This window comes from Scyliorhinus torazame, chromosome 14 (assembly GCF_047496885.1).
Source record: "Scyliorhinus torazame isolate Kashiwa2021f chromosome 14, sScyTor2.1, whole genome shotgun sequence".
NCBI classification, from domain to species: Eukaryota; Metazoa; Chordata; class Chondrichthyes; order Carcharhiniformes; family Scyliorhinidae; genus Scyliorhinus; species Scyliorhinus torazame.
In genome coordinates, this window is record NC_092720.1 from 109675200 (window position 1) to 109693371 (window position 18172).

General features: G+C 47.4%; 1 protein-coding gene across 2 annotated transcripts in view; it reads right to left on the reverse strand.

The window, feature by feature from the left end:
• The window catches only part of LOC140389955 (SH2/SH3 adapter protein NCK1-like), a 314633-nt gene that overhangs the window by 152066 nt on the left and 144395 nt on the right, over positions 1-18172 (reverse strand). The gene's annotated exons all lie outside the window — the stretch shown is intronic.

Consider the following 18172-nt stretch of genomic DNA (forward strand, 5'->3'; position numbering starts at 1 on the left):
GGAGATGGGGGAGGGGGTTGGGGAGGGTGCGTGCGGGGAGGAGAGTGGAAGGAGAGGGTGGCGGTGGGGAGGGCGAGTGATAGACAGAGTTTGTGCTAGGGACGAGAGGGGGGGGGGGGGAGGTGGGGCGGATAGCAGTAAGTGGCTCTGCGATGGTGGAGGGTGTAGGGGATAGCAGTGGTGTAATGGCGTGCTCCTCATCCGACCCGAAGTCCGGGGTTCCCTGGAGTGGAGATTCCTTCCATCCGTCCCCTGTGTGTGGGTGTCCTGTGTGTTGGGGTCGGGGTCCTGTGCGTCGGGGTCCTGTGCGTCGGGGTCCTGTACACCTCGTCGCTGGGTGTGGCCCGCTGGCGCCACCGCACTCGCACAAATGTGGGCGGCGTCCGCCTGGTGCTCCGGGTCTGACCCTGGCTCGTTGCCGCCCTGGAACATCCTGGGGACGTCATATCCGTGATGGGCCGGGTCTGTCCCCCCAAAGCCCCCATGGGATATGGGGGAAGGGGGGATACGGGGGAAGAGGGATACGGGGGAAGAGGGACACGGGGGAAGAGGGACACGGGGGAAGAGGGACACGGGGGAAGAGGGACACGGGGGAAGAGGGACACGGGGGAAGAGGGACACGGGGGAAGAGGGACACGGGGGTAGGCAGTGGGGGGTCTCAGTTGGCGCTGAGCTGCGGGTGGACATTTTGCCGGGTCTATGGGGGGGTGGGCGTCTTTTGTGCAGTGACGCCACGAGAATTCTGGGCCAGAGAATTCGCGACGTTTCGGGGGGCTGGACGCCGAAGTGATTCGCGTCGTTTTTGGCGCCAGGTTTGGGCCATCGCGCCAATTCACGGAGAATCCCGCCCCAGAGGTGGGTGAAAAATCCCTTTGAGTTTGAGACTCCAGAGTCAATTACTAACTTACAGCTGAGTCCAAATAAAGAGACTGAACTTCTGCGCCTCACCTCTGACAGCACATTATAATACACGCCGCAAGTCAATGAGGCACTCAGCATCCTGGAGTAGCATCTCCAGTGCTGAGTAAAACTAGCATTCCTTTGCTATTACACTTCACAGTGATTGGATTTTCTGTCCTCACAAAAGGTGAAGACGGCACAAAGGAATCGGGTGAAGTCTGCACCGATACATGCATTTCCGTCTCCACCTGTGAACCTGGTTGGAGCGAAATGATGACTATCAAGCAGGCTGACCTGTCGCATTAAAGGTAAGCAAAAATGGCATGTTGCAAAGGTTGGCCGGCGTAGGTCGCAATGTCAGCCAGTTGGTAAAATTGGGTCCCACGAAAAAACGTTTTTTAAAAAAACACTGAGCTAGGCCACGCTCACCATTGAAAAAAGAACACCCCACAGCTTGTAAACATTTGGTCAGAGCTCCAAAGCAGCCATTACCGCTTCAGAGCTCATGACCACAAAATGTTTTCCAAAGATCCCCACAATTTGGGAAGCCCCGATTTAAAACATTGCAACAATGTGCTTCGTCACTCTCTATATGGGACAGGAGTCAAGTCTGTTCTGCTTTTTAATACAGATCATCAACTCAATCTACCCATACTGGCAACCTCTAATGCCCTTGTCTAACAAAAACCCATGAGTTCTGCTTTAAATTTTTAATTATCAAGGCTTCAAGCCCACAATTTTACTTTACATAGTACTAAAAAATTGTTAAGGGAGTCGCATGGTAATTGATGATATACACTGTTTACATTGGAATGGCAGTCTTTGAAAGTATTCGACCATAAGACCATAAGACATAGGAGTGGAAGTAAGGCCATTCGGCCCATCGAGTCCACTCCACCATTCAATCATGGCTGATTTCAACTCCATTTACCCGCTCTCTCTCCATAGCCCTTAATTCCTCGAGAAATCAAGAATTTATCAACTTCTGTCTTAAAGACACTCAACGTCCCGGCCTCCACCGCCCTCTGTGGCAATGAATTCCACAGACCCACCACTCTGAACTATGACACAACAGAAGGCGCGATTTAACACCTAAAAAAAAGTCCTATTTTGGGCGTGTACAGCGGGGTCTTTCTCAGCGTCTGAAGCACCAAGAATGACCCCGCTATCAAACAAGACTCTTGTTGTTTTTATTGGACTCTGCGGGGAACGGCCCACCATGGCTGCAATTACCTAATTTCCTGCACTGACGTGCTCAGAGAGCAGAGTGCCATTTTTAAATGCCGCCCCGATCTCGAGCTCACTCAACATCCACACCGCAGCATCCACCCCCACCGCACTACCCCAAATTTACCTCTTAGGGGGTCATTAAGCCCCTCCCTCACCGCATCCCATAAGGACAAAGCACCTGCTGGCCCAATGCCTAGAACAGGCATCCAGGCATTGCAAGTCTGGCACCCTGGCTGTGCCCTGCCAATTCCACCTGGGCATCGAGGCAGTGCCAGAGTGGCACTGTCAGGGTGCCCAGGTGGTACTGACAAGATGCCAGGTTGGCAGTGACAAGGTGCTCAAATGCCATGAATGCCACCCTGTCCAGAGCCCGACTATCCAGGACCCTTTGATGGCCTGGGGGACCTCCCCAGCTGCCGTTATGCCTGGCCCATGTTTATGTGGGCCAGCGCTAAACAGCACCATGGCGCGGTCCCCCAGGCGCAGGCGTTCATACCTGAGCCTCGGGAGAATTGGGCAGCGACATATTTAATTGAGCCCAATGGCTGACTTAAATATATTAATCTGGACCTCGCCCAGTGAGAGCAAGTTCCGGATTGTGCGACTCAAGAGATCTTTTTAGATCTCACGAGGCGTTCAGAGCATGGTAAATGTAGCGAGAGGTCATTCGATCGTGCCCATAGACTTTCCAGCAAGCAATTGGGAAGGAAATTTGTAAAAGAATATTTATATACAATGAGAATAAATTCCTTTCTTACATTTCTTCCACAGACTGCAACTTGGCCGATGGGTTAAATTTAAAACACAAAATTCCATCTTGCCTTTCTGCCTACCTGTTAATTAATAAGTAAGCAAAACTGAAAATAGTATTTAATTGTTTAATTTGCATAATACCAATGTTTGCACATCAACAGCATCTAATTGCTTGCAAGGCTTTTTACGATGTTTTGAGAACTTTATAAAGTGCTACATTATTTCTTTCCATTTTCATGAGGTGGGCACTTGTACATAAAACTTTCATTGTGCACATTTTCATTGTAATTTTCACCGATTGCTAATTTTCCAGGAAGCAGTTACATACACCGAGAGAGTAAAACAAAAAGCGTGATTCTCCCAAATGGGAACAAAGTCCCCTAGCGAGTACATTTAGCTACGTACTTCCTGGCGCTCAAAGTGCCAAGAAACACATGGCTATTCAATGCGACTTGCGTTGAATAAGGGTCCTGAACAGGGAATGCGCGACCGAGTTTGCACATCACCCCATTTTGTACAGTTGGGTGCGCCACTCGCCGGCCATTTTTAAATGATGCCCCGATCTCCGAGGCTCCTGAAACAATCCTCGACCTCTCCCCCAGCCCGAAAGCACTTTGGGAGGGTCCCCCGCAGGACCCCCAAAACCCACGCTGGGCAACCCCTACCCGATCGCGCACAAAATGCCAGCTTGACATCGAGACACCTGGCACCCTGGCAATGCCCATGCCAGCAGGCAGTGCCACCTCGGCACCCTGGCAGTGCCAGGCTGGCACCACCTTGCCAAAAGGGCATGCAGCTGGGGCCCTCCGATCCCCTGGGAGACTCCATCTGTGCCGTTCCGTCTGGTTCCCGCTTGTGGGGACCAGTGCTGAACAGCGCTCACTCGAGGTCTCTTAGGTGAAGAGGTTGAACCCAAGGCTCAGGCACCTTGGGAATCTGCAAATTAGAGTGTGGCTAACTGCCTCGTTCCAATATGTGGATTGGCCAAAAGGTCGGTGGGATTCACATCACAATGTCTCGCGAGAGGCGCGGCGACTGCCGACTTTCATCAGCCACGTTGCGCCATGGCGAGCTGCTTTTCGGGTGCAATGGGCCGGTCATTGGCTCGCACCGAAATTATTTGTACTCTTGCACTATTAAAAATATGGGTTTAGCATTCAACTCATCAATTTTCTCTTCTCATGTATTCAATTTATCCAACTCAACTCAGTTCTGCTCCTTGCTAGAACATTATTATATCAAAGAGATTTGCAATTTTCCTTCTCAGTTCATTGGCCTAGACTTTGGCTGAGCCCAAATTTAGTGACCATGTGCTGCAAGCATTCCTCAGTTCTGTACACAACTTTTCAGTTTCCAGCCAAAATTAATTTACTTTTTAAAGTATATTTCCACTGTGATTTCAATTTCACCTAATACTCTCACTGTTACAGCTACCATAGAAAACCAGTGTTTGCACCTCGGATTCTTCTGTAAAGAAATCTTTCTGCACAAGTAGAGAAGCAAAGTAAATGACATTTGAAGTGTGTACGAAGCAGATGCAGCATTCCTGTATCTGGGGATAACAAGGCATCATCCTCTTGGGTCAATGTACTGCGACTACATTTTCCAAAACACAAAACAGTTCATGAATCTTATTCCAGAGAATTACACAGAACCTGTCTTCCAGCAATGTGGAAATTTGTAAAAACAAACACATCAGATAAGAAACCACATTGCAGCTTTGTTGAATACAATTTTCCACATCAAATAGTTTACTCATGTAAAATTGAAAAGATTATTCACTAAGGACCATTTAATTTTTCAGCACCTGGGACAAGATTGCAATTGGAGCCACGCATTTGAATTAAGCTTGCTGACTCAGCGGGCAGATTTTAAAAGAAAATTTCCATTTATCCCACTGCTAATGCAGTCCTCGGTACAATTGCATTCTAACAAAGACGAAAGCAATTTAACAAGATCCTGTTGGGATCAGGGTACGTGATTCAATGCAGGAGATATAGGAATGACCATGGGATTGGTTTGTAAACACTGCAACTTTCTACCCAGAAACAGTAGTGGCCAGTCTGCACACATGAAAAAAAAATCCAATGGTGTGGCTAATAATTGTACAGTCACACAGCACACTTTGATTTTCCATTATCCATTCTACAATGGAATATGGTTACAGGCTCAGCATAATTACTGTCATCTACACATTTAATTTTAAACATTCCAGGATTCAACTGAAAATCACAACTTGACAGCAATGCCAACACATCACATTTATCACTTGCAGCTGCCATTGCAGATCATGGGGTGTATGTGGGGTGTTGGTGGGGGGGGGGGGGGGGGGGGGGAATTCCAATAAGACAAAATAAGTAAAGCTGCACTGCACCAGGAGTACCACAGCAAGGGAGAACGGTCATCTCGTGACGTGGCACAGCTTGCTGGACTCAAACAGCCGCAACAACCTAGAGGCAAAGGATGGGAGACGTGAAATGAAATGAAATGAAATGAAAATCGCTTATTGTCACAAGTAGGCTTCAAATGAAGTTACTGTGAAAAGCCCCTAGTCGCCACATTCCGGTGCCTGTTCGGGGAGGCTGGTACGGGAATTGAACCGTGCTGCTGGCCTGCTCTGGTCTGCTTTAAAAGCCAGCGATTTAGCCCAGTGTGCTAAACCAGCCCCTTGAGGACTTGCTGCTGGAATCCACTGTCACGTTGTTCCATATAGTCCCACTTTCTGCAGTTGACCCTGTTCATTAACTTGTTATTGTAATTTCTGTGACTGACTTGCTCACTGACAAAGTAGATGTCACCCCGAGGGCAATCGTTTCGGAGCTCTCAGTTTGTCAATGATTCATGAAGTAATTAAAAACAGACTAAATAAAAACAAAACAAAAAAACATGGTTTTCATTAAATCTAAAAATATCAAAACCTCTGCTTGTGAGCAATTTCAAGGCTGCAACTCCACTTCTGGATTCAGAGAATTGTTACAATCCATAATAGTGCTTGGCTAGTTTACTGATGCCCATTATCAGATTACTGCCTTGTAATCATTTCCAGACAGCCATCATTCTCCATTTGTTCCATGTCATGATTGGTAATTTCACTGCTCAATGCTCACGAGAATGTTATTTCACATAGGTGAACTCCCTATTAACAATGCAATCTCAGCATTTCTGAAAGAGTGCTTTGCACTACCCCTGAAATCCCCCTTGAAGTAAATCCTGATGTTGGAATTTTGAATTTTTATTGGGCTCCCTCCCCCAACTTGGCTGTTTGCCTCCACACAGCCTTTGCCTTGCATCTTTATGACACGACTTGTTATCCTACATTGGAGGGTTATTTTTCAAAATCGACCAAATTTAAAGGAAAGCAATCTTTCGAGATAATATTCAATGCTTGATTTAAACTCCAAAGTTCAAGGCGGCAAATGCTTAGGAAATCAGAAGCACAAAGGGACTTGGGAGTCCATGTTCACGATTCTCTTAAGGTTAATGTGCAGATTCAGTCGGCAGTGAGGAAGGCAAATGCAATGTTAGCATTCATGTCAAGAGTGCTAGAATACAAGACCAGGGATGTACTTCTGAGGCTGAATAAGGCTTTGGTCAGACCCCATTTGGAGTATTGTGAGCAGTTTTGGGCCCCGTATCCATGGAAAGATGCGCTGGCCTTGGAATGGGTCCAGAGGAGGTTCACAAGAATGATCCCTGGAATGAAGACCTTGTCGTATGAGGAATGGTTGAGGACTCTGGATCTGTACTCATTGGAGTTTAGAAGGCTGAGGGGGCATCTTATTGAAACTTACAGGATTCTGCGAGGCCTGCATAGAGTGGACGTGGAGAGGATGTTTCCACTTGTAGGAAAGACTAGAACCAGAGGACACCATCTCAGACTAAAGGGACAATCCTTTGAAATAGAGATGAGGAAGAATTACTTCAGCCAGAGAGTGGTGAATCTGTGGAACTCTTTGCTGCAGAAGACTGTGGAGGCCAAATCACGGAGTGTCTTTAAGACAGAGGTAGATAGGCTCTTTATTAATAAGAGGATCAGGGGTTATGTGGAGAAGGCAGGAAAATGGGGTTGAGAAAAATATCAGCCATGATTGAATGGCGGAGCAGGCTCGAAGGGCCGAGTGGCCTAATTCTGGTTCTATGTCTTATGGCACGGTGACGCAGTGGTTAGTACTGCTGCCTCACGGCGCTGAGGACCCGGGTCCGATCCCGGCTCCGTGCCACTGTCAGTGTGGAGTTTGCACATTCTCCCAGTGTCTGAATGGGTCTCACCCCCACAACCCAAAGATGGGCAGGATAGGTGAATTGGCCTTTTTTTTATTTTTGGACTCGCTTCTCATTTCCAATCTGTGTGTGTGTGTTGTGTATTTATTATTTTTTTCTCATGTTTTACTAACCAACTCACTTTCTTTTAACTCAAGAATGCCTGGTTAAATTAGCTCCTTTTAAAACACAAAAACATCTGGACTGGGAAAAGGTATCCACAAGGGTAGGGTTCTTTTTAAATGAACCTTGTTGCGACCCACCGAGGGGAGTTGAATAAAGAAGGAGAACCAATTCATTCCTCCTCACCCGAGAGCATAACTTTTTGGGGTATCTCGTCCGGAGTCATAATTTTGAGGACCTCGCCCTGGGGACCGGTCATATAAAAATTTTAACTGCACACGGAGTATTCAGAAAGGGTAAAATTATGCTATGAAATAACTGTGGGAGCTGTTGCTTCCAAAACAGACAAAATTAGTTCACACACAATTAACAGCTACCAAGTCTCTAGCTTCAATATGCATTCTTCGACAGCCACTAAATAGCTGAGTGGGCTAAGAGTCAATGCAGTGAGGCACTTCATCACAGTTCTTTCAATGAGTTTGCATGCAATTTTCAATCCTGCCAATCATCCCAACTCCCAACTAACATTCCGCAAACCCAGAACTGCAGATCCGAAGGCTTCTTTTTGGAACTTGGGAACTCAAAAACAAATGGAAATTCTTCCATTTTTGCATATTTCTCAGAGTTATGAACACTTAATTATATTTTGATGATGCATAAGTTAAGTATGTCCCATTAAAAATAATAATAAGGCACTACTAAATTGAATTGATTTGGTTCCACTGACCACAAATGCTGAGGGGTTCTGTAATCTGTTGCTGCAATATACAAAACCAGGTAAAGTTTTGTTTTGCGATATTGGCAGCAACATGTAAAATCACAACTCAAAAGTTTGCTCTGAAGTTCTTAATTTACTTTCCTCTTTCTTAGCTATTTGAAATTCAAATTTACAAAACTCCTGCAACGTGTAACCCAATCATAAACTTATTAAAGGCTTTAAGCTGAAGCTTAAGTTCATGATGGAAGAGCTCACTTATTTTCTTTCACAGATAATATTTCTCACCAAATCTCTCAACTTTTGAGTGTTTGGCCTGAATTTTAATGTGCAGCAGTACATGGGGCAGGGGGGTGGGGGAGACAGAGCATCAGGAAGCTAGCTGCAACCTGCAAACTTCTGCATTCAACTGGAACACATTAGGCTGCATGAGAAGAAACCCCTTGGGAGAGATGGGTCATCAATTTCAATCTGTTAAATCGATAAATTGCAACAATATTAACATGGCTTTTGGAATTTAACTGTGGATGCATGGGTTTCCCAAGCTTACTGAACATTGCCAGTGGAAGGAAGGGGAGAGAACAGCAGCAATTAAGGGGGTCTAAGGCATGACAGTGAAATATACCAAGAAGCACTGAAACCTCACAGCTGATTTCTTGCATGATTGTGTGAACGATTCAAGCGCTGAGAGGTACTTCCACAAAATTAGAGCTCTGTACATCTGATCTCTACTTTGGTGCTCTGATTAATCATATCAGCACGGGTGCTTCTTTGTCCTGCATTATTTTCAACCTAAAATGAGTGTTAAGATGATTGGTACCAACAGGGTCAGGAGCAGTAATAGCCTGCTCACAGACCTGCAGCTACAAAGCGCAGAGAGGTGCAGCATGAAGGAGGTACACACAGCCTACATGCAGAGGCTAAACTTCTTTGACATGCTGGAAACGTGGTGCAGGTACTTATAAAACATGGCAGCCATGAGGACCCTAACTAATGAGGCCCAAGAGCAATGCAATGAAAGGCAGGCAACAACAGGATGCATCACTGAGCAAGCGAACAGCATGCTGCAGATGCCTGGACAGGTCCGTAAGTATTAACCAAATCATAAAAGCCACGGTCTCCAGAGTGACGCATGGCATACTGTGCTCTGCAAACATTGCACAGAAGCAAGGTTTGGACCTGGACATGGGCTAGACAACTAGTGCACCTGCAGCAGCACACACGACTACTTGTAATGTTCTCGTTATTTGAGTTCACTTCGGTCCACCAGTTTACTTGTCAGCTGCATACATGACCTACTTCTCCTGTCCCTGCCCCCCGCCCCCCTCCAACCCCTCCCCACCAAACACAAGTCCTTCAAACAATGAAGTATCCCTTTCGCAACCAGCAATTGCTCAAAATTGTTTTACCACTCATCACCACTGAAAAGGCCATAGCCAAAAATGGACAACATGGGAAAGAAGTAATATTGGTGGCACTCAAATTAAAATAGAAACTTAGCAATCTAACATTACATAGGAAACACATGTACATACCTTGTGCAGTTTCATTCTCCCTCTTCCTCGCACTTTAACGTGTGCAATCTCTGTTGAGATGCACTTATCCCTTGTCCAGTAGATTTTGGAGCCTGTGAGGACCCAGCCATAAAGTTTCACCTGCAAGTGCTTTGATCCAAATACCTTGGTGCCATGTCCCCTTTCACCATCATCCCGTTCATGGCCCACCCATTCATTCATGGGATGCGAGCGTCGCTGGCTGGTTCAGCATTTATTGCCCATCCCTAATTGCCCTTGAGGGGGCAGTAAAGAGTTAACCACATTGCTGTGGCTCTGGAGTCACATGTAGTCCAATCCACCACAACATATTTTTTTCTCTAAAGGGTAATAGTGAAACAGTTTTTTTACGACAATCAACAATGATTTCACAATCATTAGACTTTTAATTCCAGATTTTTATTGAATTCAAATTTCACCATCTGCCCTGGTAGTATCCGAACTCGGATCGCCAGAGTATGACTCTGGGTCTCTGGATTCCTAGTCCAGCGATAATACCACAACGCCACTGCCTCCCTACATCATTGCCTCCAGTGAGTTTGGGAATATTTTGCTGCAGAGAAGTGGGATAATGAATGACCAAGGTTTTTTTCTCCTTTGTTCGAGAAATTTCAGGCTGTTGACACACTGGAGTCTTCAAGTCATTCCAAAACTTCACTTCCTTCTCGCATAAAATTATTGTTTATGTGTCTTCCCTCACAAAAGGCAAACTTCCTCCTGAACAAGTTCAAGAGGCATTCAATTTCTTGATTCTCCAGCACATGGTGCTGCTCAGGGACACAATTATTCTACATGAAGCGAGCTGGAACATCTTGTAGAAGCGTGCCTGACCAATTACCTCTCTCCAAAATGCTGCAGAAAAACGATTTGAGAAGCAGAAAAAGGGGTGCAATTTAATGACCATGTCATGCTTGAGCTCAAGCACGACAAGGCCGTAAAATCGCAGGAGGCACCAAAATCAAGAACCGCGCTGGGCACCGACCCGCTCCCGTTGGCGAAATCAGGATTTTGCCGTAGCGTGGTGAGAAACCAATAAGCACCACTTAAGCCCAATCTCCATACAATTGACAGGAGCGACCCCCTATCTAACAGCCTCCCCAGCAAGGGGTCAGTTGTGCACCGAATAATACTCCTTTTTAAAAATGTGAAGCCAGAGAGGGCTGTTGAGGGACCCGAGGAGGTGAGTAGCCATCACTCACAGGCAAAGAGCCTGGCGGCACTGAGGTTGCTGCCCCTGCTGGGAAAGGGGTTGGGGGTGGGGGGGGCTAGGCTTCATTGGGGGGGGGGGGGGGGGGGGAAGGGGAGAAGGTTGCCCGAGGGTCCATCATGCCAATCTCTGGACTGTGTTCCCCACCGACCACTCACAACTCCCACTGACCGCTGAGGTCTCTGGCTGTGCGGCTGAAGGCTATTGCTAATTGAGAGTTGGCAATCATAGTTAAGTGAACATTTCACACATGCCAAGTGGATTCCCAAGGGTAGGCATGCCATGTAGCATGTGGGAGTTATTGCCTCGCATCCCAATCAGACCATGCTGCCTGGACACTGTGTCTCAACATAGCAGGAGGCAACACCTAGGACGCAGTGGCCAGCATCCGAAAACCCTGTGGCCGGGCCCCAGCATCGGGGACATCTCCGCGACCAGAGGATGGGTGAGTGCACCAGGGGGGTTAGTGCTGCTGGCAGGCCAAACGGCCAGGAATCAGAGGAGGATAGAGGCTCGAAGTGGCAGCCTATGTGTAGGGCTCCGCCCCACACCCTGAGGACCCGCCCATCAGGCCAGGAAGGGACCCAGATGGGGAAACCTGCGACGGCCCAAGGCGTCGCTGGTATTTAGAACAGATGGCGGACAGCATGTGACGAAGGAGGCACTGCCCAGGCAGAAAACAATATAAATTTTGACATGGTCCAACAAAATATCTGGGCAACAGGATTCTCTGCCATTGGCAGGATGCCCCAGGTCCAGGAACTAATAGATGGCATGCATGTCGCCTTGCGTGGACCAGACCATCAGGGGTGCCCTACATCAACAGGAACGGGTTCCACTCGTGTGCAACTACCACACAAGTGCTGCCAGCCCTGGTGGCTCCCCAATGTCTGCAGCATCGGTGTCGACGCCCTCAGCGATGCCTCTCGTGACTGGGACACGTCTCCCAGCGGCCGGGACATGCTCTGCAGCGCCTCGGCTATGCCCACCTGACACTGGGAATGCTCCTCAGTGCCTCATCAAGGTCCACCTGGTACTGGGTGATGTCCCACAGTGACTGGCACATGCTGTTGAGGCTCTGAGCCATCGCCATCACTGACTGAGCCACGTCTTGGATAGCTGCATTCGTGCTAATGTCGTGCACCAGGCTCTCCGCTGCGGTTGTCTAGCAGTACTGGCCTTGGTGCCACACATTGCCGGTGCCATCTCCTGCACTTGTAGACTCTGGGACTTCTCCAATCAGCTATGGAGCTGCTGCAGTGTCGCTGGCATCTCCCTCTGATTCTCACGGCCGCACCCTATCGTCTGCATTATCTCCGGGTAAACCTGTTCCAGAGGATCAGCAACTGACTGGGACTCAGCTGAGTCCTGGGATCCAGCAGTCCTGCACCCAGGCTTTCCTACCTCCAGCTGATGTACATCTGTGATTGTGTGAATGTGTCCCAGAAGCTTGACCACTACCGTCTCCCACCGAGGTGTGTGTATCTGTGCTGGTGGTAAGTGGGGATGACAGCTGTGCCATGGCTATTATGTTGGCATCCTCAAGAGCTCTCCTCAGAGGTATTCACGTTAGCCCCACATATGGTTACTCGCGGGGGCAGGAGGGGGGGGGGGGGGGGTGGTTGGATACAAGAGTATATAATAGTGGGGGGGGGGGCTGGTTGCCTTGGCAGCATGGCTGCGAGCTGAGTGGGACTGGCTGTGCTGGATCGGTTTAAGTGCTGCTCTCCCTTGTTGGCAGGGGGCTGGTGAGCGCGGTCCTGGCGAGACCATGATTTGCGTTGAGAGAGTCCCATGGGGCCTCATTAAGTGGACCAATTAACTTTTTATAGCAGTGACAGCCTCGCCAGGCTGAGCGTCAGGAAGCTCGAAGCAGTTCCCGCTCACCAACACACTTCGAAGCTTTTTTTGCTAAATCACACCCAGGAGCTTTCAGGTGGGGCATGATATGAAATAAAAATAGCACAAGCGTAGATTTAAGATCTTGTGTCTATATGTTGAGCCTCCTTCAATTTAGTTGTCATTCTTTTGATTAATTAGTTAGGCGTTGGGCACTTAATGGCCTCATTGCACTTACGAGCCTTGAGCTCATGGGAGAGGCCAAAAACGAGAACTGCGCCAAACACCGATCGGTTTGCAATCTAACCGGTCTGCATTGTTAGCGAAATCAGGATCCCATCGTAGCACGGCGAGAAACCAATAATCACCACTTATGGCCAATCTCCATACAATTAACAGGAATCTAATGGCCTCCTCTAATCTCACCGCCACCCAAGCCAGTGGTCATGCAGCCTCCAATTAGGACAACTTTTTAAAAACGTGAAGCTGGCAGATGGGCTGCTGTGGGGATCCGAGGAAATGAATGGCCATCCTCGTTCCCAGGCAATGAGCCGGGCTCACTGGGATTGCTGTCCCGATGCTCAGAGGTGGAGGGTGGAAAGGGGGAATGGGTGTCTCAGCGCATGCAGGTCTGCCATACCATACCCTGGACCGTGTTCACACATTCCAGGGGCAACACCAGCACCTGCCCACCTGCCCCACCGACTACCCAAAACTCCCACCGACCGTGAAGGCACCTGGCTGTCCAGCTGAAGGCTCTTGCTGATAGGGAATTGGCAATCGTAGTTAAGTGAGCACCTCACTGGGGCAGCACGGTGGCACAGTGGATAGCATTGCTGCCTACGGCGCTGAGGACCCGGGTTCGAATCCCGGCCCTGGGTCACTATCCGTGTCCCAGTGTCTGCGTGGTTTTCACCCCCACAACCCAAAGATGTGCAAGTTAGGTGGATTAGCCACGCTAAATTGCCCCTTAATTGGGAAAAATAATTGGGCACTCTAAATTTATTTTTAAAAAGTGAGCACCTCGCACCTCCCAAGTGGATCCCGGTGGGTGGGCGTTCCGTGTAGCACGTGGGAGTTATTACCCAGCATCCCAATCAGACCATGATGCCTGGACACTGCACCTGAACACTGCAGGAAGCAACAATACGGATGCAACAGTGAACATTCAAACACACAGGGTCTGGGCCTCAGCACTGGGGACATTTTGGTGCCCAGAGGGTGGGTGAGTGCATTGGGGAGGGGACCTGTACCCGGTCCAGGTAACATAAGTTACCGGTGACGGCCCAAGGGGTACAGGCGTTGGTCTTTCTAACAAACAGACTCCACCTGAACAAGGGGATGGTGCAGCACGTGGAGGAGGAGGTTACCCATTCCCAGTGGCCATTAAGGTCACCGCAGGCCTGAATCTCTATGCCTCAGGATCATTCCAGGGCTCAAGGACTTGTACGGCACCTCACAAGCTTCAGTCCACAAGTGCATCATGAGGTCATGTATGCCCAGTTTGCCTGGGCAGCCAACAAGATGCCTGAGCAGCAGGATTCTCCACCATCACCAGGATGCTCCAGGTCCAGGGGGTAGTGGATGGCACCCATCTCACCTTGGGCTCACCGGGCCGTCGTCATCAACAGGAAGGGATTCCACTCCCTGATGTCCAGCTTGTGTGCGACCACCACATGACGATCATGCACGTGTGCATGATAGCTACATCCTGCGGCAGGCGGGAATAAACAGCCTCTTCGAGGAACACCCAGGATGGTCGGTTGGTTCTTGGGGAAAAGGGGTACCTACGGGTACCTGGCTAATGACACCAATACGGAGGCTGGTGACCCATGCAGCGACCCGATACAACGAGGCCCATGCAACCACCCGGGCTGTCATTGGGCAGTGCATTGGACTCCTCAAAATGCAGTTCCTAAGAAGTACACCCTCAGAGGGTCGCCCGCTTTGTGGTGGTCTGCTGTGCCCTTCATATCCGCAGTACTGCCTGACATGGGTGTGCTGGGAAGTACGGAATGGTGCTGGGCGGGGGAGGTGCAGGTGCGTGCACGCGCTTTGGGGGGGGGGGGGGGAGGGAAATGGGGGTTCTGGGATGGTGGTGAGGCGGTGCCAGGGGGCCAGTGCCAACTTTCACCCATGCGGCCCTGTGGAGGTCGCTGACCTTCTTATGGCACTGGGTTCCAGTCCTCCTGGTGACGCTCCCCAAGCTGACGGCCGCTGCCACTTTCTCCCAGGCGGCACTGGTTGCCATGTGGCTCACCCTGAAGGGAACAGGGCATTCCATCTGATTTCAACAGCTTCCATCAATCTGGCTGTGGAGGAATATTGATAGGCAGTGCAGGAGCAGTTTAAGTGCTGCCCTCCCTTGTTAGCAGGGGCCTGCCGAGCAGGTCAACCAACAGGACAGTCATTTGCAGCGTGAAGCCCGTGGGGCCTCGTTAAGTGGTCCAATTAACTTTTTATAGTGGTGATGGCCTTGCCGAGCTGAGCGTCAGGAAGGTCGTGGCAGTTCCCTCACTACCACACTTAGAAACGTTTCCAGTAAATCGCACCCCAAAAATATTTAAGCACATAATCAGACGGAAACATCCAGTTGACACTGCAATGGGATGCAAATTGGGCTCATTTCTATGGCAAGGGAGGGAAAACATCAAGTTGTTTTCTTACCCCCGAGTAATAGTTAGTCACACTGAAACCGGTTAAAACTGCACATGTGTGAATGTGACTCACTGGTTACACTCAAGCTGCATGTTGTCCAACTGCCTGTTAGTAACTGTAGTCAAAGATCACCCATCTCCACTAACTAAGCAACGTACTGGAAAGCTACCACCACACCAATGAAACCATTGCACTGTGCAAGGTTCTCCATTTAATGTCTTCACCTGAAAGGGAACTATCAAACGTGAAAGTGGAAAGGAAGCCCATATTCTTTCTGTTCCTTTATAGAATTCTGCCCATTATCAATTCTTCCTCCCCGATTAGTGTGGATGGGGTGGAAAGAGAGTATTGAAAAAGTGGCTGGTGAAGTGCCGCCCCTCCAGTCCTGCTGAATGAAAGGCAGTGGGGGAGTAGAAGGGGGAAAAAAATTTGCATTAATGTAACAGCTTTCACACCTTAGGACGCCCCAAAGCACTTCACAGCTCATGAAGTACTTTCACTATTTTCATATGCAAACACAGCAGCCAATTTGGCAAGGTCCCTACACACAAGAACTTTGCTTCTGAACCTACACCTCACTGGTACCCGATTTGGGAGAATATGGAGGGTGCGCATTAAGATTTTGCAAACAAACCAATTCAACTATAACAATGGAATACATCTGTTTCCACATCCAAATAATGATAATACTTGAAAATTATTTCATTGGCTTTCGCATGCTTTTGGATATCCTGGGGAATGTCACATTTATAAATCCAAGTCTTCCTTAACTGCGCTCTGGAGACGCTGCAGATGACAAACGAGTCACATCTGCTGAAGTGGCGTTACTTTTGAAATGCAGTTAAGAATGTTTGTCAACACCCACACAAATATAATGGCTTAACAGTGTGACATGATTTAACGAAAATAGTTTAAGGATACCACTCTATTATGGTGAAAATGTTGACCAAGTCATTTATCAACATTCAAGAATTTGATAACAGGAAGACGTTTAACAAAGCTTGTGGAAATCCCCTCCTCTATAATAAACATAGGTTTCATAGTCATTTACTCTTCAAGATGCTGAAAGATGCAAAATGGAACACTGACCTAAATTTTTGAATTGTGCATATATCATCCAGTTAAATTGAAGAATTGATTATTTTTAATGTTGGAAATTTAGGTTACATGCCCCACACCTGAATGTCAATGGATTTCCTAACTTAAAAAGCAGCTGAACAAACCATGTAATAAAATGATTTTGTAGTTCATGTTGAATGAAGCAGAATGCATGTGCAATATAAACACTACCTTTCATTTGTCAAAGAAAACTATTCTATATGCATTTTACAGGGACCTTGTTTCTACTATTTTATTCACTTCGTCAAACAAAGATATTTTTGTTTGTTATATTTGTGAACCACTGCAAGCATTATAAGTAAGTGCTTGTCACCCTAATCTATAACCTATTGTACCACGCATAATATTTTGCCAAATTTAACAGGGCATGATCACTTTACTCAGTATTACTGTTTCTGGTTGCTATCAGCACCTGAAGGAGCCAGCTTTGAAAACTGAAGTGCAATATTGACTGAAGTTGGCAGGCCGAGTATTTTCAGTTGCACAGACAGTTTTCCCAGTGCAGTTTTAACGTGCTGCAGTGTTTCATTCAAGTTACTCCTTTAAATGTGATGAGCATCAATAACTAAATTTAGACAAGTGTAAGGGTCCTTCTTGTTGATTCCCTTATTTCCCCTTACTTTATTTCTTTGCCGTTATCATTTTGATCCATGGATGCTTAACGGGCATGCATCTTTAAGACAAAGAACAGAGAGAAGGCGACATTCAAGAAGTTGCAACATAGTATATGGTGCTAGTCTTCGAACACAGAACTCAGACTTTGTCGGATTCGGTTCAATTGGTTCGCTGGTGGCCAATGAATTGGTCAAAAGGCCGAATTGTGCCTGGTAACCGGTGGTGATTGGATCCTGCCTGAGTGTGATGATTTCCAGAGCCCTAAGGAAAGCAGAGACGGGCCCCTGGACACTGAGGGAAAAGACCTGCTCTCTCTCTTGCATTTGCTTCAGAAAGTCTGCTACATTTCTGAAACAGCAGGGATCTGAATGAAACCCATTACAGACTGGAAATCTCAACATGAAAAGTGTGCTAGAAACAACCAACTGAAACAAAGACTCTTATCGTTTACTTATTATTTTCATCCCTCTCTTCCCCTCTGTGTTTGTTTGTCTTGTGTATGTGTATAAATATAGAAAATATATATATATATACACACACATAAACATAATGGGTGGGGGCAAATTAAAGTAGGGGACTACTAATTAGATAATTGTTCACCAGTTTATTTGCTGCATATTTCATTATAATTCTGGTTATAAATAAAAAGTAATTGTGTTGAAATTTACAATGACAGTGATTTTGGTTGAGTCATGACACAAAGCTCTTTCAACAAGTAATGGTCTTCCACTCCACCGTTCAACAAGTTTGACATTCAAACTTGGACAGCAACAGCCAATAATGTATCTGACTGCTGAGGTCATTCATGAAGGCTCCACCTTCTTCACCTTGCTCCTCGCCCGAGGTGTGCTGACCCTCAAAATTAAATCATCATCAGTCAGCTCTGTCTAAATAGGGGAGAGCAGCCTGGGACTTTGGGCGACATTTAGATTTGCTTGCATATCAACAAAGCAACAGTACATTATGGCTACAATTCCAACACATCAGAAACACTTCCTGCTGGAAAGATGCTTTCAAAGTTTGGTCCACTGTCTCAGCAATAAAGCCCGGAATGTTCATAACTATATTAATGCAAAACAAGAATCAAATATTCAGAACATATTAAAATATTAAGATAAAAATCACAACAATTCATATTTAAAAGGAAGAAACAAGCGATGTGAAAACGTACCACACTGCATAAAATGGGTCATCTGGAAG